This window comes from Dendrobates tinctorius, unplaced genomic scaffold (genome assembly GCF_039654945.1).
Source record: "Dendrobates tinctorius isolate UK_male_01 unplaced genomic scaffold, ASM3965494v1 ptg000270l, whole genome shotgun sequence".
NCBI classification, from domain to species: domain Eukaryota; kingdom Metazoa; phylum Chordata; class Amphibia; order Anura; family Dendrobatidae; genus Dendrobates; species Dendrobates tinctorius.
The window spans coordinates 8,901,010-8,924,928 of NW_027361937.1; the positions used below are offsets into that span (position 1 = coordinate 8,901,010).

The 23,919-nt window shown below is 44.4% G+C and overlaps 1 protein-coding gene across 1 annotated transcript in view; it reads right to left on the reverse strand.

The window, feature by feature from the left end:
- Positions 1-586: 586 nt before the first annotated feature.
- The window catches only part of RBM12 (RNA binding motif protein 12), a 94,248-nt gene continuing 70,915 nt past the window's right edge, over positions 587-23,919 (reverse strand). Inside the window, exon 3 of the transcript XR_012226617.1 lies at positions 587-2,297. The gene's annotated coding sequence lies outside the window, so the exon portion shown is untranslated. The remainder of the gene's footprint in view (positions 2,298-23,919) is intronic.

The window sequence follows — 23,919 nt, forward strand, 5'->3', positions numbered from 1 at the left end:
TATTCAAAAAATTCATGTGACCCACCTAAAGGGTTAATAAACTTCTTGAATGTGGTTTTGAGCACCTTAAGGGGTGCATTTTTTAGAATGGTATCACTTTTGGGTATTTTCTATCATATAGACCCCTCAAAGTGGCTTCAAATGTGATGTGGTCCGTAAAAATAAAATGGTGTTGCAAAAATGAGAAATTGCTGGTCAATTTTTAACCCTTATAACTCCAAAATTGTGCTGATGTAAAGTAAACATGTGGGAAATGTTATTTACTAAGTTTTTTGTGAGCCGTATCTCTGATTTAAGGGCATAAAAATTGAAATTTGGAAAATTGCGAAATTTTCAAAATTTTCGCCAAATTTCCGATTTTTTTCACAAATAAACGCAAGTTATATGAATAAAATTTTACCACTAACATGAAGTACAATATGTCACGATAAAACAATGTCAGAATCACCGGGATCCATGAAAGCGTTTTAGAGTTATAACCTCATAAAGGGACTGTGGTCAGAATTGTAAAAATTGGCCCGGTCATGAACATGCAAACCACCCTTGGGGCTTAAGGGGTTAAACTAAAAAGGAATAAACAAAAAAATAGTGTCTGCAATTTCATTTATAATCTCAAACATTTACATTCTTAACTGAAATTTGTTTACAGACCTAGCTTGTCTGTTAATTACAAAATCAATATTTAGTTGTATAACCTTTACTTCTGATAATTGCTTTACATCTGTGTGGCATGGAGTCAACTAACATCTGACACTTGCGAACAGATATTCCAGCCCAAGCTGACTGGACTACATTCCACAGTTCTGTCACATTCTTAGGTTTTGTATCAAAAACAGCATTATTGATGTCACTCCACAAATTCTCAATTGGATTGAGGTCTGGGGATTGGGCTGGCCACTTCATAACATCAATCTTGTTGGCCTGGAACCAGGATGCGTCCCACGTGCTGGTTTGTTTATGGTCGTTGTCCTGCTGAAATACCCATTTCAAGGGCATTTCTTCTTCAGCATAACACAACATGATCCCTTCCAGTATTTTGATATATTCAAACTGGGCCATGGTGCCTGATATCCGATAAATGGGCCCAACCCCATAGTAAGAGAAACATCCCCAAACTATTATGCTCGCATCTCCATGTTCTGCATTCTTCACAGTGTAATGTGGCTTGAATTCAGTGTTTATGGGTCGTCTGCAGCTTTTAGACCCAATAAGAACTATCTTGCTCTTATCTGCCCAGAGAAGGTGGCGCCACTTCTCTTTAGGCCAGTTAATGTGTTCTTTGGCAAACTGTAACCTTTCCAACACATGTTTTTTTTCAGCAATGGTACTTTACGAGGGTTTCTAGCAAATAGTTTGGCTTCACGTAGGCGTCTTCTGATGGTTGCAGTACTCACAGGTAACTGAAGATCATCTTTGATCTCCCTGGAACTGATCATTGGATGCTTCTTTGCAATTCTTGTTATTTTATGATCTATGCGGATGGTAGTATTTCTTTTTCTACCACGTGTTTCAGGTGTTGTTTGCCATTTTAAAGCATTGGAAATCATTTTAGCTGAGCAGCCAATTATTTTCTGTACTTCTTTATATGTTTTCCCCTCTCCAATCAACTTCTTGATCAAAGTCCTTTCTTCTTCGGTACAATGTCTGGAACGACCCATTTTACTCACTGAGCAAGGGCTAAAAGCAGCAAGTAGAACACTTGGTGCCCTCCTTTAAATAATGGCAATAATCGACACCTGTTTCTTCACAAAATAAATGAGCTCAGTAATTGATCTCTACAATGCTATTAATTAGAACAACCACCTTAAATTAAGAGTCAATTACATCCTATCAGCATCGTTCAGGTCATGACTGTTGATTCTGTTTGATGCCCATTATCCGCCTACACCTAGTCTTGGAATTTTTTTCCTATGTTGCATGATTGCTGGAGCGGCAAAACAGCAGCCGCAGAGGTCAGGTGACTAGGGGTCCGTGTTAGAAGAAAAACAATAGGTGAGTCACCTTTGCTGCTGATTGAGATCAGAAAGAATGGCCCAGGATACAAAGTAGACTTGATGCGGTTAATTTCAACGCGTTTTGAAGTCTTTAGCCTTCATCAGGATCTAACCAGATATATATATCAAGGAGTCAGTGTGGTCACTGCTGCCGGACCAGCTGCTGTCCTTTATTGTTTTAGTCCCGGGCTCCACACTGTTGACATAGCATTTTGATTGGAGAACCCCACTATATTTACAGAATATTCCTGTCAATGGATGAACTGCCAAATATTGGACAACCATAAAATACCGGAAGACAACCTGTAAATACATAAATTGAAAAAAAAAAATCAATGAGCATGAAATCCAAGCTATAGGTGCTGAAACTGCTTTAAAGGGCTTTTTTTAAAAAACTTAAATGGCATCTGTCAGTAGGACCAAACCTCCTAAGCTGTCTATATGGACATGCAAGTTGCAGCTAGTCGAATAAAATGATACCTAGATATCTGTGATCTGCTGTTTTATTCTTGAGAAATCCAAGATTTTCATAATATGTAAATGAGCGATTAAGACCTTTGGTCCAGACACTGATCTGCATGGGAATCTGCCTACAAAGCATAATTTAAACTATAGGGGCATTACCAGAGTGAGATATGTAGATGAGGAGAGTGGATTGTCAGCCATTACACATCTCACTGGTAAAGCACTCTCATTTAAAATAAGCTCTGGAGGGAGATTCTCTAGGACATCTGTGTCCCGTCCATAGACCTGATCAGCTCATTTATGTTAAAGGGAATCTGTCACACTATTTTTCGCCTATCAGCTGCAGCCACCGCCATCATGGGCTTATCTACAGCATTTTGTAATTCTGTAGATAAGCCCCCATTTTGCAGCGATGACGTCCTCTTCATTCCTGCCCGTCGCGGCTCCGGCGCACTGCTCTGTTGAGGGCAGAGCAGAGTACTGCAGTGCGCAGGCCCTGGACCTCTCCCGATGCCTGCGCACTGCAGTAATCTGCTCTGCCCTCAACAGGGCAGAGCAGTGCGCCGGAGCCGGACAGGAATGAAGAGGACGTCATCGCTGCAAGATGGGAGGCGCCGCGCCAGACCGGACCGCAACTCCCTCCGGATCCGAACCGCCCCTGGGTGAGTATAATAACTCCTTTTTCTTCTCTTTCAGGTTACATCAGGGGCTCATCTACAGCATTACAGAATGCTGTAGATAAGCCCCTGATGGCGGTGGCCGCAGCCGATAGGCGAAAAATAGGGTGACAGATTCCCTTAGATCACAGATGTCAACATATCATTTTATTCAACTTTCATGCCCATGTAGACTGCTTGGTGGTCCACCTCTCTCTTTTGCGATGTAAAATGTAAACAGAGCCACATAGCACAGCTCCATTCACTGTGTGGTGGCCATTCAAGGCTAATGCAGTTCAGCACCTATTCATGTAAATTAATTTTCCAACATTAATAAAAAATTTTTGTAACTTTCATATGAATTTTGAACAATGTAGAATATAGTTTAAATATAATTTGTTCCATCAATATAACACCCTTATTTATAAAAAAGAAACAAGTGACAACCAAAGTATTCTAGTGCTGATAAATCAGTAAGTCGGTAACCTCTCATGTCCTTTACACTAGGCATATTCAAGCTGCTCCTTGGCCCTTTCCATAAATGTTATTCAGACTTTTTTTTTACTTACTAATTATTGGTCATTTATGAAGGAGTCAGCCTTGGAAACGGAATGTGGAAAAATAGAAAAGTCAAAACTTTGGCATTTTCTCCAGCCCTTGGACCCCCCAAAATTCTAATACAAAACCTATACTAAATGATGTTATCAAAATCTTAAGCCAGGAAATCACTTTAAAATTGAAAACTTGAATTCATTTAACATTTTTATCATGGTAATGCTTTTAATTCTAAGAACCTTCTATTGACAAATGCAACTTGTGATGTTTTCCACCACTTTTTGTAAGTCATAAAATTGTATTTAATATTTTTGTACAGATTATAGGTATTGAGATTTTTAGGACGTTATTTTTTTCTCCTGTTGGAAACTAATTTTTCCCTACCAAGGGCATGAGTAAGTAAATTAGGTTAACAGGTTGGATGCAATGGACCTGTGTATTTTTTATCATCTCAACTATTAAAAAAGGTAATGTACTAATATGAGTAGAAATGGAGTATATGCTGCAGCAGATGTAACAGGTAGAGGTCTGAGAGCGACGATATAGATAGAGAGATGATGTGTGGTAGATATAGTTTGGACATTAGCCATCTACTGGTGGGATGTTGCTGAGGGAAGGTTTTTTTGTTAGGTCAGGATGACAGCAGATGAGGCGTTAGCAGATGCTGACAGCAGTGCACTCCTGCGAGATTTTGCCACTTCCTGAGGGCAGCAACATCCCATGTGACCAGGACATGAAGAAGAGAGCATAGCAGCAGAGCAGTAGTGAAGAAAATTACACTGGAACAAGGATTACTAACTAAAATAAAGGTACAACATTGTATTTTCTCCTCCATTTGTGGAATAACCCCTTTAAAAATTAAAATGAATTAGCACAAAATCCTAAAATAATTTCAAAGTATAAACGAGAAAACAAAGAAAAACATTTTAAATAGCTCCAAATACTACAAAGTGACAGCAACCATATATAACCGATATGCCATTAATACAATTTCCCAGGCATTAAAAAGTAATCACATCAAGAACATAAATACATTTGAACCTCACAATTTTTTATGTATTGTCCATAAATGCATGTGTACCAATATACCGGTAGTTTCATCATTAGCATATACAAAAGCGCAAATAGTAAATGTGGCTATAACCTCATCTCTGTTCACACATTATATGCAAAAAAGATTAATTTGTAAAAGCTCAAAAAGTCATGTAACAATTAACACATCATATACCTTCTAAAAAGCATACTACACAAAGATGCAACAGAACAGTTGTCACCATAGCCAACTGTGCACATGCAGAAAACAGAACACCGGTCCGGAAAACAATAACATCTACCCATGCAAAATAGGTGTATATATTGTGGAAGAAATAAATAAAACAAATGTTATCACAAAAATCAGCTAGATGCGTGGAAACAAGTGCAGTCTACAGAAGCTAAAATGTGTACAATATGATAATGCTTAGGATGCCTTCATTTTCTCTGAACCGTGAAGTTATAAAATGTGTAATGTTAGATATCCAAGTACCTTTTAAGAAATTACCCTCAAAACAGTTAATCATTTCATAATTTTTTTTACATTATATCGCATAATGACCATAACAAATATAAAGATCAAAGCAGTTTTGATATCAACTTTCTAAAACTCATTACCACACTAAAAAGACAAAAGGAGCAAGCAAGTTTTCAGTAACATACAAATCAAACTAATATAAACCCATAATTTCAGAGATTGCAGTAAGCAGCCAGTGTCTTTCAATCAATAAGTGTAAAATTAAACTGCCTGTCTGCCTCATTCAGTTCTTGCGTCTTAAGTCGACCTTTTAAATTAGCAGTAGTTTGATGGTTGAACAATTGCCAAGACATGATTGTTGGGTGCTGAAGTTTGGGCTGAGAAGTGGTGTCCACCACACTCTCAAAAATCAATTTTGCAAGATGATATTCTGCAATAATATATACACATTCAGGTAAAGAGTATCAGATGAGACTAAAGGCAATAAATAACCTTTCGACCTGTCAAGGGTCTTTACCCAAGCTCACAGAATATGTGAATCATATAAATGCAGAGTTTGGACACAGACGTGTATGGTTGAGTACTGAATGTAATCCATTTATTTAGCTAAGAAGCAATGTGTAGTAACTAGGAATGATTGAAGAGCTTCGGATAACTCCTTAGCCGAATAGCTATAGCCCTTACCGAATAGCTGCATCAGGAACCCGGATACCTGGAGCGCTCCCGATGATCAGCTGTTCAGCGCCGCAGCTTCATGTGTCGCGGCTGTGTGAGTCACAACACACGCATGGAGAGCCTATTGTGACTGTCCCACAGCCATGACACCGAACAGCGGATTATCATCCCTAATAGTAATGAAGGCGCGTCCTGCGCCGTTGCAAAGGTTTGGCTAATGCAGACATTCACATTTTAGTTCATACGGATTATTAGTCAAGTAAACTGGCCTGGCCATACACTGTCAATGACAACATAAAAGACAAATTATCTTCCTTGAAAAATTTCTTCACAAAATTATAATATGTGGACTGTAATTTTTTTTTTTTTTTTTTTTTTTAGTATTGCTGACTTGTTTCCAGATCACGTCAGTCTGTCATCACTTGGCTAAAACAATCATTCTGTTACATTTTTCCAGCCCAATTATTGTTTTATTGAAAGTGTTTTCATCAAATTTAGCTACATGTGTATTTCAATCTTTAAAAAACACTGCACACAAGAATATCATTACATGTAGTCATTACATGTAGTCATTACATGTAGTAGATGTGTAACAAGAACTAAAGATGGGATCAGACTGCATTCCGAGAAATTAGAAAAACATTTCTCAGACTCTCATAACTCATTTGCATGAGGGTCTACTGCTGAAGCTATTATCCGCTAAACACTGGACATGTGCATTTTTCAATAAGTTCATATAAATCTTTTACAAAACCATGAAGCAGATCACATCACAAAAATCTAGTCCAAATTATGTACCTGGTTTGTTGCACTATGCTTTTCATATACAGGGTGGGTCATTTATATGGATATACACCTAAATAAAATGGGAATGGTTGGTGATATCAACTTCCTGTTTGTGGCACATTAGTATATGGGAGGGGGGAAATGTTTCAAGATGGGTGGCGACCATGGCGGCCATTTTGAAGTTGGCCATTTTGGTTCCAACGTTTGTTTTTTTTATTTGACACACGGATGGCAACACCATAGAAGAAATGCTAGCACAGGCTTCCAGTATCTGTTTCAGATGCTGCACATCTTGTATCTTCACAGCATAGATAATTGCCTTCAGATGAATCCAAAGATAAAAGTCTAAGGGGGTCAGATCAGGAGACCGTGGTGGCCATTCAGCTGGCCCATGATGACCAATCCACTTTCCACTAAACTGTTCATGTAGGAATGCTCGGACCTGACAGCCATAATTGATGGTATGTTGTGGTATATGGGGTACAAAGATAGTGGGGCCATTCTTCATCAACGAAACCTCAATGCCACTGATATCTGAAATTGTTACATGATGATGTGTTGCCCTCTTTATGCACTGAAGATGGCACACTCCCTGAGTTTTTCCAGCAAGATGGTGCACCACCACATTATAGGTGTCAGGTCCGAGCATTCCTACAAGGAATCTGACTCCCTTAGACTAGCATTTCCTCTGCGGTGTTGCTATCAGTGTGTCAAGAGTGGGAGAAGAGAGTTGCATTGACAATCCAACACAATGGGCAGCACTCTGAACACATTTTCTAAGTGGTCATAAACTTGTAAATAACTCATGAAATAATAAAGTTACGTTAAAACCAAGCACACCATTGTTTTTCTTGTGAAATTCTCAATAAGTTTGTCACATGACCCTCTTTCCAATGGAAAAAATAAATTTGGATCCAAAATGGCTGACTTCAAAATGGCCGCCATGGTCACCACCCATCTTGAAAAGTTTCCTTCCTCCCATATACTAATGTGCCACAAAAAGTTGATATCACCAACCATTCCCATTTTATTTTGGTGAATCCATATAAATGGCCCACCCTGTACAATCAGCATGAAAGAGTGATGAGTAGACTGGTTGCATTAAAAATGGACTGTTGATGGCGTCTTCTGTTAACCATGGCAAACTCCAAGATAATGGTTGCAGTCATCATTACTTTGCATAAAAAGGGCTTTCTGCTAACATTGCCCCTTTATAAACTTTATTTGATAGTCATGACGGAAATAATTTAAATAATTTTATAGTGAATATTTATTATACACATATATATATATATATACACACACACACACACAACACACGCGTGTGCATGTGTGAAGGAAATAATTATTTGATCCCTTGCTGATTTTGTAAGTTTGCATACTGACAGAGACATGAACAGTCTATAATTTTAAGGGTAGGTTAATTTTAACATTGAGATAGAATATCAAAAATGTATCACTACGAAAGGTCCAAATTGTATATTACATATACACAGTAAACTTATATTTTTATTGTAAATTAAAAATAGGTATACGCATACAACATACAGATGCCAACAGTAAGGTTACAGAAAAAATGTAAAGTATGATACAATGATACATGTGGCCATAAAGCAGGGAGGGGTGTTATGAATGAGTCACCGAGGAGGAAAAAACAAAAAGCAAGCTAAGCCTAGAAAACCGGAGAGGTTGGTAACTAGCGGATTGCAGACCCCTGATCCTATCCACAACAACTAGCAGTAGCCGTGGAGCGTGCCTACGGTGGTCCTAGACGCCTCGTCACGGCCGGAGAACTAAATAAGCCTAAAAAAAGGGAAAATCTAAACTGCCCCAGAGCAGACCCCAAAGCAATAGAAAGCCCCCAACACGTATTGTCGGTGAAACAAGATGAAAACACAGACACAGGTAGAAAGATAGGCTGAGCAAACGATGGGGCCCTCGCTAACTAGAAAGGACAGGAAAGAAAAGCTGCTGTCTGCAATCACGCAAAAAACCCTGCCAAAAAGAATGTCCAACACGTCTGATAGAAAAAGGCCCTGAAGTCGCTAGACTTCAAATCACTATATCTGTTAGGGACGGCGGAACGCACCAAATATAAATAATAGGAGGTGCGTTCGCCGCCCGGGGTCCACCGTGCGGTAGGTGACTAGACCGCTGCTGGACAATGGCAGATGCACCAGAAGTAGTGCGCACAGGTTAACGTCACCCGAATGCTAGGAGCGGCTCTGTTCAGACACAGAGACGCTGGGCATACATAAATGTAACGCCGCTAGCCCTGTTAACGTCACAGGAGCCGGCGTGTGGCGTCGCAGCCGCGAACACCAATAGCTGCTGTTAATGCAGCGTAGCAGCAACTATAGCCGCAAGCGTCGGCACCGCGAACCAGGCACCGATGGACGCTAGTGTAGGCGTGGAAAGCACAGTGGCGTGTAGCTTGCCACAATCTGGAGCTGACTAACCCAACACACAGTCACCATTCGTAATATCCAAGGGAAGGAGTTTCATAATAAGTCAGAAACCAGTCCATGCATCCATCACCATACACACAGCATAATATGCTACACTAGCGCATGGCCGAGCCTCCATGCGGGCTTTTTATAGCCATGCGCTTCCGGGACCTTCCAGTACCCTGGAAAGGACCAATCAGATCCGACACAGGACCTGAACATGTGACCCCTGCTCTCCAGTGAGAGGTCACCTTTCGGGCATGCCCAGTAGCACGGCATGAGGACTTAGCCTCTGGAGCGGTTTCCTGCAGAGCAGGTTGTGCTACCATTGCTGCACCAGAGGTGGCAGCAACACCCAGGCTGTCAGAGCGAGTCTGAGCAGTACGCCTCGCTTGCCGTGATTGCTGAGCAACACCCGGAGTGGTCGGAGAATGGGAGACCGCCGGATGTCTGGCTCTGGATTCCTGCTGTGCAGTCAGGAATCCGACGCCTAACATTACCCCCCCTCCTAAGGCCCCCTCCCCTCTGCGCTTCACTGCGCTCAAAAGCCGCGATCAGGAGCGGTGCGTGAATGTTTTCCACCGGCTCCCAGGTTCGAGTCTCGGGCCCATGACCCTTCCAATCCACCAAATAATTTTTTTTGCCACGGACAAACCTGCGCCCTACGATGGCATTAACCTCAAACTCGTCAGATGATAAGTCTGACGACCCGGCCGATGACTCAGAAAACCGGGCCATGTGAACTGGTTTGAGGAGGGACACATGAAACACGTCCGAAATGGCTAAATGTGGAGGAAGAGCCAGGCGGTAGACCACCGAGCTAATTCGCTCAAGGACCTTGAATGGTCCAATATATCGCGGCGCGAACTTAGGGGACTCGACCCGTAGTTTGATGTTTCGGGTGGAGAGCCACACCATGTCGCCAGGGGAGAAGCTTGGAGCGGGTCGCCGATACGTGTCGGCGGACGCCCTCATCCTTTCCTTAGAAGCACGGATAGCATCCTGAGTGCAATCCCAAATGTCCCAGGCCTCCACTGCCCAGACTGCCACCCTGGAGTCAGTGGAGGACACTGGCATCGGAACAGGAACGCGTGGATGTTGACCGTAGTTTAGGAGGAAGGGCGTCTGACCAGTGGAATCAGCCACCGCATTGTTTAGGGCAAATTCAGCCCAAGGTAGCAAGGATGCCCAGTCATCCTGCCTGGCAGAGACAAAATGCCGCAGGTAGGTAACCAAGGTCTGATTGGCTCTTTCGACCAAGCCGTTCGTCTCGGGATGGTAGGCAGAGGACAGATTTAGCTCGATGTTTAGTAAGCTGCAGAGCTCCCTCCAGAACCGAGACGCAAACTGGGGACCTCGGTCACTCACGATTTTGTCCGGCATGCCATGTAGACGGAACACGTGCTTTATGAACAAAGTGGCAAGACCACGAGCAGAAGGCAGCCGTGCGAGTGGCACCAGATGCACCATTTTGGAAAAATGGTCGGTGACCACCCAGATGACCGTACTGCCACCAGACTTGGGAAGGCCAACTATGAAATCCATGCCAACCATCTCCCATGGTCTATCCGCCACTGGCAGGGGATATAACAGCCCCGCCGGCCTCTGTCTAGAGGGTCTGTTCCGAGCAAACGAAATGCATGCCTGCACGTATTCCTTAACGTCTCGAGCCATATGTGGCCACCAATATGACCTTGCCAGGAGTTCGGTGGTCCGTTTATTGCCAAAATGACCACCTACCCTGGAGGCGTGTGCCCAGGCGAGGACCTCCGGCCGTAGCTGAGGAGGAACCAAGGTCTCGCCCGGTGGCACTGACTCGAGTGAAACTGGAGCCACGGTTGTAAAATTCTCCGATGGGAGAATAAGCCGAGGCTCAGCCTCTCCCTCTTCCGCCGAAACCACCGAGCGTGAAAGAGCATCCGCACGGACGTTCTTCTCTCCGAAGAGATAATGCAGGGTGAAGCGGAAGCGAGAAAAGAAAAGCGACCACCTAGCCTGACGGGAGTTCAGGCGCTGGGCCGTTTGCAAATAGACCAGATTCTTATGGTCCGTGTATACCTGGAAGGGAAACCGAGCCCCCTCCAGGAGATGTCTCCACTCAGAAAAGGCCAACTTCATGGCCAGCAGCTCCCTGTCACCGGAGTAATTCATCTCCGCCGGTGAGGTCTTTTAGAAAAAGAAGCAAGGATGCTTCCGACCTTGAGCATCCTTCTGGAAGAGGACTGCTCCTGCACCGACGGAAGAGGCATCTACCTCCAGAATAAATGGCTTGTTCACATCGGGACTATGTAAGATGGGAGTGCCAGCAAAGAGGAATTTGATAGACAAGAAGGCCTTGGAGAACTGTTCTGACCAAGCATTAGGGTTAGCTCCTTTCTTGGTGAGAGCAACCAAAGGAGCCAGCAATGTGGAGAAGTGCGGTATAAACTGGCGGTAATAATTTCCGAACCCTAAGAAGCGCTGCACCGCTTTGAGTGAATGGGGTTCTTGCCAGTCCATCACCGCTTGAAGTTTGGCCGGATCCATAGCCAATCCCTGGGCCGAGATGATATAGCCCAGGAACGGCAAGGACTCCTGCTCAAACTGGCACTTCTCCAGCTTGGCGTATAGAGAGTTCGCCCGTAAACGGTCGAAGACCCTGCATACGTCTCTCCGGTGAGTAGTCAAATCTGGCGAGAAGATGAGTATATCATCCAGATAGACCACCACCGAAGTAGACAGCATATCGCGGAAGACGTCATTGACGAAGTCTTGGAAGACAGCTGGCGCATTACATAGGCCAAAGGGCATAACCAGATATTCATAGTGGCCATCCCTGGTGTTAAAGGCTGTCTTCCACTTGTCTCCCTTGTGAATGCGGATCAGGTTGTATGCCCCCCGTAGATCTAGTTTTGTAAAGATCCGGGCCCCTGGTAACCTGTCAAACAGCTCAGAGATCAACGGAAGAGGGTACTTGTTCTCCACTGTTATGGCATTGAGACCTCTGTAATCAATGCAGGGACGTAACTCTCCGCTCTTTTTCTAAACGAAAAAGAACCCTGCACCATCCGGCGACACCGACTTCCTGATGAAACCTCTAGCCAGGTTCTCCCGGATGTATTGTGACATAGCTTCTGTCTCAGGGAGTGATAATGGGTACACACAGCCTCTAGGAGGTTCTGTGCCTGGCATGAGATCTATCGGGCAATCATATGGGCGGAAGCGTCTCCGCAGATTTTTTGGAGAAGACGTCCGTGTACTGATGGTAGGGTTTAGGAAGTGTGGAGAGATCCGCAGGCACTTCAGTGGAAACCACCTGAAGACTGCCCTTCAGACACTTTCCCTCACAACTTTTGCTCCAGGCCAGTGTTTTCCCTGATGCCCACTCAATATGAGGAGAGTGGCAACGGAGCCAGGGAAGACCAAATAGCACCTGGTCAATACAGTCTGGCAAAATGAGCAGGGATAAGATCTCTCGATGGGACGGATAGAAAGCCCGAGTGGGACTGTCTGATGGGTCACCTGGGTAGGCAAATGCGTCCCATTAACCACCATGATGGTTAGTGGTTGAGGCAGCAACACCTGAGGGATAGCGTGTTTCTGGGCGAAGGTTGAGGACATAAAATTCCCTTCGGCCCCGGAATCCACGATAACCTCCGCCTCCCAGGTGAGGGGACCACTGTCTAAGGTACCCCGGAATACCGGTTTGGGTGAGAAGGGTTTCATGCTGGACTGACCACCTCCTATGACCACAGGACATGGGTGTTTTTTCGCCCGCAAAGGACACGTGCTGGCCGAGTGTCCAAGTTGTCGACACTGGTAGCAACGTACATAACTACGCACCGGTGGTGACTTGGAGTCGGTGCGGGACACCTCCATAGGTTTGGAGGGTACAGGCTCCTGTGCGGGGTATCTCAGCGGCTCGGTGAAGATGGGAGCCAAATTAACCCTTCGTCTGGATTGTGCACGTTCCAGCCCGCGCTCCGTAAACCGGAGGTCAATGCGGGTGGAGACTGCAATCAATTCCTCCAGACTTGTGGGAACCTCCCTGGTAGCTAGAGCATCTTTAACGTGCTCAGCCAACCCTCTCCAAAACACCGGGACTAAAGCTTTGTCCGGCCACTCTAATTCGGAAGCCATTGTCCGGAACCGGACGGCATAATGGCTGACCGAGAGTGACCCCTGTGTTAGGGAGAGTAATTGTAAAGAGGTGTTGTGCGTGATCCGCGGTCCCAAAAAGACCTGCTTCAGAGCCACGAGGAACTGGGCAGCACCCTGAACCACCGGATCATCACGTTCCCACAAAGGTGTAGCCCACGGTAATGCCCGGCCAGACAAGAGTGACACAATAAAGCCCACCTTAGCCCGCTCTGTAGGGAACCGTGCAGCCAGCAGCTCGAGCTGAATTGAGCACTGGCTCACGAATCCCCTACAGGTGGTGCTGTCACCCGAAAACTTGTCGGGAAGCGGGAGGAGGGACAGTGTCGGCGTGGGCAAAAGAGTAGGCACATGTGAGACAGCCTCTACGACTGTCTGAGCAGCAGCCAGCGTGGTATTCGCAGCTGAGTTGGCGCTTTCAATAGCCGCCAACCTGCTCTCCAGCTGCCGAATATAGCGCTGCAACTGCTGCGCGTCTGCCATTGCCAGCCAGACCCTGGCACTAGTGTAATGTTAGGGACGGCGGAACGCACCAAATATATACATAATAGGAGGTGTGTTCGCCACCCGGGGTCCACCGTGCGGTAGGTGACTAGACCGCTGCTGGACAATGGCAGATGCACCAGAAGAAGTAGTGCGCACGGGTTAACGTTAACTTCTCCTAGATGAGTATAGTATCAGAATTTCAACTCCTAGACATGTATAATGTACATATAATGGACCTCAACATTAAAAACAATCGCCTATAGGGTGTAACTAGAGGTATTCTGTCATTATTATCTCCTACCCTATCGTTAAATACCTGCACCAAATGTCCAGCATAGTTCATTATAATCAAGCACAGGAAAACAATATACATGTTTTAGGCAAAGACACTTATTATTTATAACTAGATGGAGGCCCGATGCCATCGCATCGAGAGGGCACAGCGATATACTCACCTTTCAACGGTCCCCGATCTCCTTTCCACGCTCCCGGCATCTTCCGGTCCCAGTAATGCTCAGCGCGAAGGACCGTGACGTCATCAGCATTCTTTTGCGCAAAGCTTTACTGGGACCGGAAGATGCCGGGAGCGTGGAGAGATCAGGGGCCGTCAGAAGGTGAGTATATCTCTGTGCCCTCCTGATCCGATAGCATCGGGCCTCCATCTAGTCTACTATATAATCTAATTCTGTCTGTCTGTTTGTAACGGAAATCCCGCGTCGCTGATTGGTCGCGACCGGCCGGCTGCGACCAATCAGCGACGCGGGATTTCCGTTACAGATAGACAAGACAGAATTAGACGATTATATAGATGTTACTTAGGCTGGTTTCACATTAGCGCATTTTCAGCGCGCGCACGGCCGGGGGTAGCTCCGCCCCCGATCCGGCTCTCTGCCCGGCGTGCCCGCCCCTTCCTTGTAGCGCCGCCTCCTAGCGGACAGCGGCGCCTGCGATCGGCGCACCCTATCTTTAGCATAGGGTGCGCCGATCGTGCGCTAGTTGCGCTTTGACCTGCGCTGCGCACTTTTGACGGTGCGCCGTGCGCGCCAAAATCAAACTTTTCGGATTTTGGCGCGCACGGCGCACCGTCAAAAGTGCGCCGATCGCAGGCGCCGCTGTCCGCTAGGAGGCGGCGCTACAAGGAAGGGGCGGGCACGCCGGGCAGAGAGCCGGCTCGGGGGCGGAGCTACCCCCGGCCGTGCGCGCGCTGAAAAAGCGCTAGTGTGAAACCGGCCTTAGCGGTTTGGTATCCTTCACCTCAACTAGTTTGCTTGTCCTAACGCGTTTCCTCCATTTTGGTTATTCAGTTAATCATCAGGGGTCACTCTCAATAGGGGGTCAAAGTAACAGCTTCTCGCATCTCTAGGACATGAGTCAAAATGGACCCAGGCAGTATGTTGAGATTAAGAATAATTAAAAGATAAGTAAGATTATATTAATAGGTCTCTGTCTAAAACATGCATGTTGTTTTTTCCCTTAGATCACAGCCATGAATAAAAGATTAGCGCCTAAATAACCTCCAAGGGCAACTTCTCCCAACCTTCCAGGAGCAATTTGGAAACAATGTTTTTTTCTAGCATAATGGAGATCATATCATAAAGCAAAAAGTGATAACTAATTGGTTCAGTGAACAAAACATGGAAAGTTTGGATTCATGGCCAAGCATCTCCACAGATCTCAATCCCAATTTTAAATAACCTAACATAGGTAATATACTAACCTCATATGTGGTATATCTTGCTTAATCAGTTAATTTTTGCCCTCAGACCTCTTCTATTGTTTTTTAAGTTATTTCCATTTTGAAAAGTAAATAGTATATAGCACGCAAGATAATGTGACTTGTCTATATGAACGTAAAAAGAAAACTCATCCGATTCATACTGCCCGAATCACAGTTAGCATTAATCAGTCATAGGTTTTGTTAATGCAGTCATGTATATTGACTATTTTGACTAAAAGATCATGGGTAGTGGTCCTTATTTTCACATTGTGTTCAGAAAATGCTGCAGTATCTAACCACTGAAAAACTTAAATTATATTTGCATTTATTTTTTTTTTCCTCTTCTTCCAAGAGCCATAACTTTGCCATCAACATAGCTGTACGAGGCCTCGTTTTCTTGCAGCATGAGTTTTATGTTTGAATGTCTGCAAATTGATCTTTTGATTTGGCTTTTATCCCAAGTCATGTGACAAGGCTCATTAAATTGTCTATATTAACTTAGGATTGCTACTTCCAATAGGTGGCATTAGCTTTCTAGTCCTCTTCCTCTCTGAAGAAGCAATTTGCTCATTTATCAGAGGAGCATTGCATGGCTTCTAAAGTGCACCTGTCACCTGTTTTGACCGCTATAAGATGCAGCAACTGCCCTTTCAGGGCTTATCTACAGCATTACATAATCTTGTAGACAAGCCCCGGGTCCGACCTGCACGATAAGAAAAATAAGTTTTACTATACTCACCCGGGGGGGGGGTACATTCCGGCCCGATGGGTGTCGCAGGTACGGGTCCAGCACCTCCCATCTTCTTGTGACGCCGGGAATGGTCAGAAAGGCCCAGCGCCTGTGCACTGCAGTACTTTGCTCTACCCTCAACAGGACAGAAGTACGCCTGTGCAGAAATGCAATGCTGGGAGTGAGGAAGCAAGATGGGAGGCGCCGGACCAAAACCTGCGAGACCCATCGGACCGGACTGCCCCCCCATCCCCGGGTGAGTATTTTTCTTATCTTGCAGGTCGGACTGGGGGCTTATCTACAGAATTATAGAATGTTGTAGATAAGCCCTGAAAGGTGGGGGGCCACATCTTATAGCGGTCAAAACAGGTGACAAGTTCGCTTTAAAGGGAACCTGTCACCCCCCCAGGGCGTTTTTAAGTAAAAGAGCCACCTTCAGCAGCACTACACTGTGTTCCAAATTATTATGCAAAAGAGTTTAGGAGTGATAAGGTTAGAATTTTTTTGTTTGTCATTTAAACTCATTGATGGTGATGTGTGTCAGGGCTCTTTATATCACTGAAAGCAATTGCAGATACCTGTGCAAATTAGTTTGGCAGGTGTGTCCAAATAAAGGCAAGACTACTTAAGAAGACTGTTCCACATTATTAAGCAGCCTACATTTTTTGCCACAATGGGAAAGAAAAAGGATGTGTCGGCTGCTGAGAAGCAACAAATTGTGGAGTATTTAGGTCAAGGCATGACTACAATCAACATTGCCAAGACACTTCATCGTGATTATCGCACAGTCAAGATGTAGCTGATTCCCAGCACACACGTGTGCGTGCTGATAAGGAAAATTTGAGGACTCTTTCCAACAGGCAATTGCGTCAGGTTAAAAGAGCAGCTGCAAAAATGCCTTGTCATAGCAGCAGACAAGTTTTTGAAGCTGCTGGTGCCTCCAACGTCCCCCGAACAACAAGATGCAGGGTCCTTCAGAGGTTTGCAGCTGTGCGTAAGCCATCCTGTCGACCACCTCTATCCACTGCACACAAGCAGAAAAGGCTCCAGTGGGCCAAACGATACATGAAAACTGACTTCCAAACTGTTTTGTTCACCGATGAGAGCCGTGCAACGCTCGATGGTCCAGATGGATGGAGTGGAGGATGGCTGGTTGATGGACACCCCATGAAAACACGGCTAAGGCGCCAACGAGGAGGTGGAGTAATGTTTTGGGTTGGAATCATGGGGAGAGATTGTCGACCCCTTTAGGATCCCTGAAGGGGTAAAGATGAACTCCATAATCTATGTGGAGTTTCTAAAACAGCAATTCCTGCCATGGTTCAAGACGAAGAACCGTGCTTTCCGCAGCAAGATCATTTTCATGCATGATAATACACCGTCTCATGCTGCAAATAACACATCTGCATCTCTGGCTGCTATGGGCATAAAGAGGACAAACTTATGGTGTGGCCACCATCTTCCCCTGACCTCAACCCCATTGAGAACCTCTGGAGCATCATCAAAAGGAGTGTCTATGATGGCGGGAGGCAGTTCACATCAAAGCAACAGCTCTGTAAGGGTATTCTGTCCACATGCAAAACAATTGAAGCACAAACCATCCAAAAACTGACAAATTCAATGGACGAGAGAGTTCAGAAGCTTCTTTCCAACAAGGGGTCCTATGTGCAAATGTAACATCACCTAGAATAAAGTTTTGACTTGAAAACTGTTTGATTTCATTTTGTAATAAGCTGATAATGCTTATAATTTCACAATTGACCATTTTTTTGTTCAAAATAAAAATTAAAAAGTTGAAAACTCTGCTGTGCATAATAATTTGGAACATGCATTTTGAGTGTTTATTATTTTTTAAAATATACTGTTTTCATAGGCAGTTTGTTCAAAAACACTGCAATTACAGTGGGGCAAAAAAGTATTTAGTCAGTCAGCAATAGTGCAAGTTCCACCACTTAAAAAGATGAGAGGCGTCTGTAATTTACATCATAGGTAGACCTCAACTATGGGAGACAAACTGAGAAAAAAAAATCCAGAAAATCACATTGTCTGTTTTTTTTTTCCTTTTATTTGCATATTATGGTGGAAAATAAGTATTTGGTCAGAAACAAAATTTCATCTTAATACTTTGTGATATATCCTTTGTTGGCAATCACAGAGGTCAAACGTTTTCTGTAAGTCTTCACAAGGTTGCCACACACTGTTGTTGGTATGTTGGCCCATTCCTCCATGCAGATCTCCTCTAGAGCAGTGATGTTTTTGGCTTTTCGCTTGGCAACACGGACTTTCAACTCCCTCCAAAGGTTTTCTATAGGGTTGAGATCTGGAGACTGGCTAGGCCACTCCAGGACCTTGATATGCTTCTTACGAAGCCACTCCTTCGTTGCCCTGGCGGTGTGCTTTGGATCATTGTCATGTTGAAAGACCCAGCCACGTTTCATCATCAATGCCCTTGCTGATGGAAGGAGGTTTGCACTCAAAATCTCACGATACATGGCCCCATTCATTCTTTCATGTACCCAGATCAGTCATCCTGGCCCCTTTGCAGAGAAACAGCCCCAAAGCATGATGTTTCCACCACCATGCTTTACAGTAGGTATGGTGTTTGATGGATGCAACTCAGTATTCTTTTTCCTCCAAACACGACAAGTTGTGTTTCTACCAAACAGTTCCAGTTTGGTTTCATCAGACCATAGGACATTCTCCCAAAACTCCTCTGGATCATCCAAATGCTCTCTAGCAAACTTCAGACGGGCCCGGACATGTACAGGCTTAAGCAGTGGGACACGTCGGGCACTGCAGGATCTGAGTCCATGGTGGCGTAGTGTGTTACTTATGGTAGGCCTTGTTACATTGGTCCCAGCTCTCTGCAGTTCATTCACTAGGTCCCCCCACGTGGTTCTGGGATTTTTGCTCACCGTTCTTGTGATCATTCTGACCCCACGGGGTGGGATTTTGCGTGGAGCACCAGATCGAGGGAGATTATCAGTGGTCTTGTATGTCTTCCATTTTCTAATTATTGCTCCCACAGTTGATTTCTTCACTCCAAGCTGGTTGGCTATTGCAGATTCAGTCTTCCCAGCCTGGTGCAGGGCTACAATTTTGTTTCTGGTGTCCTTTGACAGCTCTTTGGTCTTCACCATAGTGGAGTTTGGAGTCAGACTGTTTGAGGGTGTGCACAGGTGTCTTTTTATACTGATAACAAGTTTAAACAGGTGCCATTACTACAGGCAATGAGTGGAGGAAAGAGGAGACTCTTAAAGAAGAAGTTACAGGTCTGTGAGAGCCAGAAATCTTGATTGCTTGTTTCTGACCAAATACTTATTTTCCACCATAATATGCAAATAAAAGGAAAAAAAAAACAGACTGTGATTTTCTGGATTTTTTTTCTCAGTTTGTCTCCCATAGTTGAGGTCTAGCTATGATGTAAATTACAGACGCCTCTCATCTTTTTAAGTGGTGGAACTTGCACTATTGCTGACTGACTAAATACTTTTTTGCCCCACTGTATACTAGAATATTAGATGACTGGAAAATAACAATGACTGCAATTCATATAGGTAATTTAGAGAAAATATGAGGAAATATTTTTTGCATAATAATTTGGAACACAGTGTAAGGCTGCATTCTGTGAAGGTGGCGCTCCTGTTTCTGACCCCTAGTAACGCTGAAATATCGACTTTTATAAATAGGTGCTCATACCTGAAATGCGTCTCAGATATGTTGTGTCCCCCCGTATCAGCCCCCTCCCAGCTGTCCATCATGCCCCTGTCTTGCGTCTGGGCGCCGCCTCCCAGCCATCCATCGTGCCCCTTGTCTTGCGTCTGGGTCGCTGCCTCCCAGCCATGCATCATGCCCCCCATCATGCCCATGCGCCGCCGTCTCCTCCTGTGTTGAATGCCTACGCCTGCGCTGTGACCAGGGCTGTGGTGTCGGTAAGCCAAACCTGCGACTCCGACTCCTCAATTTCCCTTACACCGACTCCGACTCCAACTCCGACTCCACGACTCCCACACATATTGCTTATATTTAAGTGAAAAATTTATTGTAGTACAATGTGAACCTCAGACATTTAATCATTTTTATGATCCAATAATCAAGATATTTAGATAGAACAGAATATATATTGGTGTACTACCCGGTTTTCATTCTTTTTGGTACAGATACGATATGGATAGACAGATATGGATAAATGGATAGATAGAGCAGATTTCTAATCTGCTTTTGCTATTGAAAACATTATCTATGAGCTCAAAAACCTTTCAGGTGATGCAGTTTTTTAAAATGCTGATCGGCTTTTGCAGCTGAAAAACGTATCCTCAAAAAACACAGGAAAAACGCTGTGTGTGAATGTAGCCTTAGATCAGGAATATAACAGCCATTTATAGGACATTTCATAACTTTCCCAAACTCCTATGAAAAAATATTCAGCACATCCTGCATTGAATTACTGTACCCAATGTATTATATATTTTAGGAGTCGGAGTCGGTCCATTTTATACCGACTTCGACTCCGACTCCACCAAAATGAGCACCGACTCCGACTCCACGACTCCGACTCCACAGCCCTGGCTGTTGACAACAGTTCTCGGGCATGCGCAGTGCGCACTGCCCGAGAACTGTTGTCACAGCGCAGGCACCGGCATACAACACAGGAGGCGGCAGCGCACAGGGGCATTGTGGACGGATGGGGGGAGGTGCCCAGACGCAAGACAAGAGGCATGATGGATGGCTGGGAGGAGGCGCCCAGACGCAAGACAAGGGGCATGATGGATGGCTGGGAGGCGACTGATACAGGGAGACACAACATACCTATAGGACGCATTACAGGTATGAGAACATATTTATAAAAGTCGATATTTCAGCGTTACTAGGGGTCAGAAACAGAAGAGCCACTGTCACAGAATGCAGCCTTAGTGCTGCTGAAGGTGGCTTTTACTTAAAAACGCCCTGGGGGGGTGACAGGTTCCCTTTAAGCCTCCTCATATTGGCATGCCAGGATCTTCACAAGAACAGTTACCCTTTGGATTCCATAAATGGCCTGGCAACATGATTCTTCATGTCAGTATGATTTAACTAACAAACTTATTTTAGTGACTTAAAAAAAGTAGAAGCAAAATCAAAGGGTCTCCTATCATCTGATGAACATGTAATTATAAATGTATTAAAACTAACGTTACAAAATATTATTGCATTTGCGTCTGTGTTGTGTTGTTTCCAGTGTTTAAAGCCTTTTTTGTTTGCGCCAAATACTTTTACTTTTACCATTCTCTGATGTATGCTCCTCACTGTTCAAGCAGCATGAATATATGAATCAGCTGTCTTTTTTTTTTTTTTAAAGGGAACAGATGTCTGGGTAAGATTAGCAATCTATTTGAATGTTCTGTCAATGCATAAGAACATAAACTCCCCCCTTCTATTAGCCACTTAGGAGAGTGGTCACTAAAGGGCCTGTCACACTAAGCGATATCGCTAGCAATATCGCTGTAACGTCACTGGTTTTTGTGACGTAGCAGCGATATTGCTAGCGATATCGCTATGTCTGATACTTACCTCCGACCGGCTCCCCCGCTGATCGCGCGAGAACGGCCTGGGCCGTTTCTCGTCGTCAGCTTCCTGCTGGGCTTCCTGTGGCGCCGACGAGCGACGCGTGCGGTAGGACGTCAGGATCGCCTCGTCTGACAGGTAACGACCCCCGACCCCTGCTATGTCGCTGGTGAGATCTGCCTGTTTGGCAGCTCACTAGCGACCACTTAGCGATGCACCTGTGATCCTGACCGCGTCATATCAAGTGTGACTGTACCTTTAGTGCAATTCTCCTTCGAGAGCTGTGCTTCTCAAACTACAAGCTACTGGTATTGTATAGCTGGAGAGTAGACGTGAGCAAAAACTTCACAGTCCAATTTGGTCTTTCATTGGTAGCTAAGCCTGGGCAATACTCAACCCAGCATTCTGGTCCTCTCTGCTTCATGATGTCGTGTGAAGACTAGTCACATTTTGGACATAATGACCATCATTACAAATGGAGGAAAATGGGCAAAGCTTCCTAGACAAGAGAACACCACTAAGCGAGCAGAGGTTGGCACCTTAATGTTGTAGGACGATCCTCACAAAAAAACGCAACATTTTGAGGAAAAAATATGTATTGAAGCAACATCTCAAAACATCAGTCAGAATGTTAATGCTGGGATTTTAGTTATTTTAGTTATTTCCAACCATACTTTTAAAGTTGCGGTACAATAGTTTGAGGATAACAAAGTGAAGATAATGAAGTGTCAATCACAAAGTCCTGACCTCGGCTCCTTATATAAAGTTTTTGGGCAGAACTCAAAGTGTGTGCAAGCAAGCCAGAACTCAGTTACAACAGTTCTGTTAAGAGGATGGGCCAAAATTCTGAAAACTTGTTTTGAAAAATGTATACCAAGTTAGAAAATTTAAAAGGCAAATGCTACAACATACTAACCAGCATACACAAACTTTTGAATCCAGGGTAATGCGACAAAAGATTTAACTGTTTAAATGTTTTTAGTATTCTGACATTTCCCATACATGAAATGTAGTAGTGATCCTAACTGACCTAAAAGAGGGAATGTGTACTCTGATTAGAGACTACCATCAGGTTTTTCCAACCTCACCAGAGAGCAGCTTAACCCCTTCCTTCCCGATGACGGAATAGTACATTATCAGTAAGGATCCCCTGCTTTGAGGTGGGCTCCGGTGGTGAGCCCCCTCAAAGCCGCGACTTGTCAGCTGTTATGAACAGCTGACATGTGCCCGCAATAGGCCCGAGCGGAATCGCCGTCTGCGCCTATTAACTAGCTAAATCCCGCTGTCAAAGCTGACAGTGGGCATTTAAATAGCACTTCCGGCCGCCGGGCCGGAAGTGAGCTCATCACCGACCCCCGTCACGTGATTGGGGGTCGGCGACGCATTGCCTGGTCAACCACAGTTCTCATAGAAACCTCTATGGTAGTTCCAGGCAGATGGCTTTGAGCGCCACCCAGTGGTCGCCAATCAAAGCACAGCAGTAAATCTGCTACACATGGGCGATCTGCTCATTGCCCATATGTAGCAGAGCCGATCGGGTTGTGCATGCTTCTAGCCTCCTATGGAGGCTATTGAAGCATGCCAAAAGAAAAAAAAATTAAAAAAAAGTTTAAAAATAAAAAAAATAAAACCTAAAAAAATAAAACCTAAAAGTTCAAACCACACCCCTTTTCGCCACAATTCAAATAAAACAAAAAAATCCCACATACACATATTAGGTATGACTGCATTCAGAATCGCCCGATCTATCAATAAAAAAAAGCATTAACCCGATCGCTAAACGGCGTAGCGAGAAAAAAATTCAAAATGTCAGAATTATGTTTTTTTGGTCGCCGCGACATTGCATTAAAATGCAATAACGAGCGATCAAAAGAATGTATTTGCAGAAAAGTGGTATCATTAAAAACGTCAGCCCGGCATGCAAAAAATAAGCCCTCACCCGACCCCAGATCACGAAAAATGGAGACGCTACGGGTCTCAGAAAATTGCTCAATTTTTTTTTTTTAGCAAAGTTTGGAATTTTTTTCCATCACTTAGAAAAGAGAACATAGACATGTTTGGTGTCTATGAACTCGTAATGACCTGGAGAATCATAATGGCAGGTTAGATTTAGCATTTAGTGAACCTAGCAAAAAAGCCAAGCAAAAAACAAGTGTGGGATTGCACTTTTTTTGCAATTTCACCGCACTTGGAATTTTTTTCCAGTTTTCGAGTACA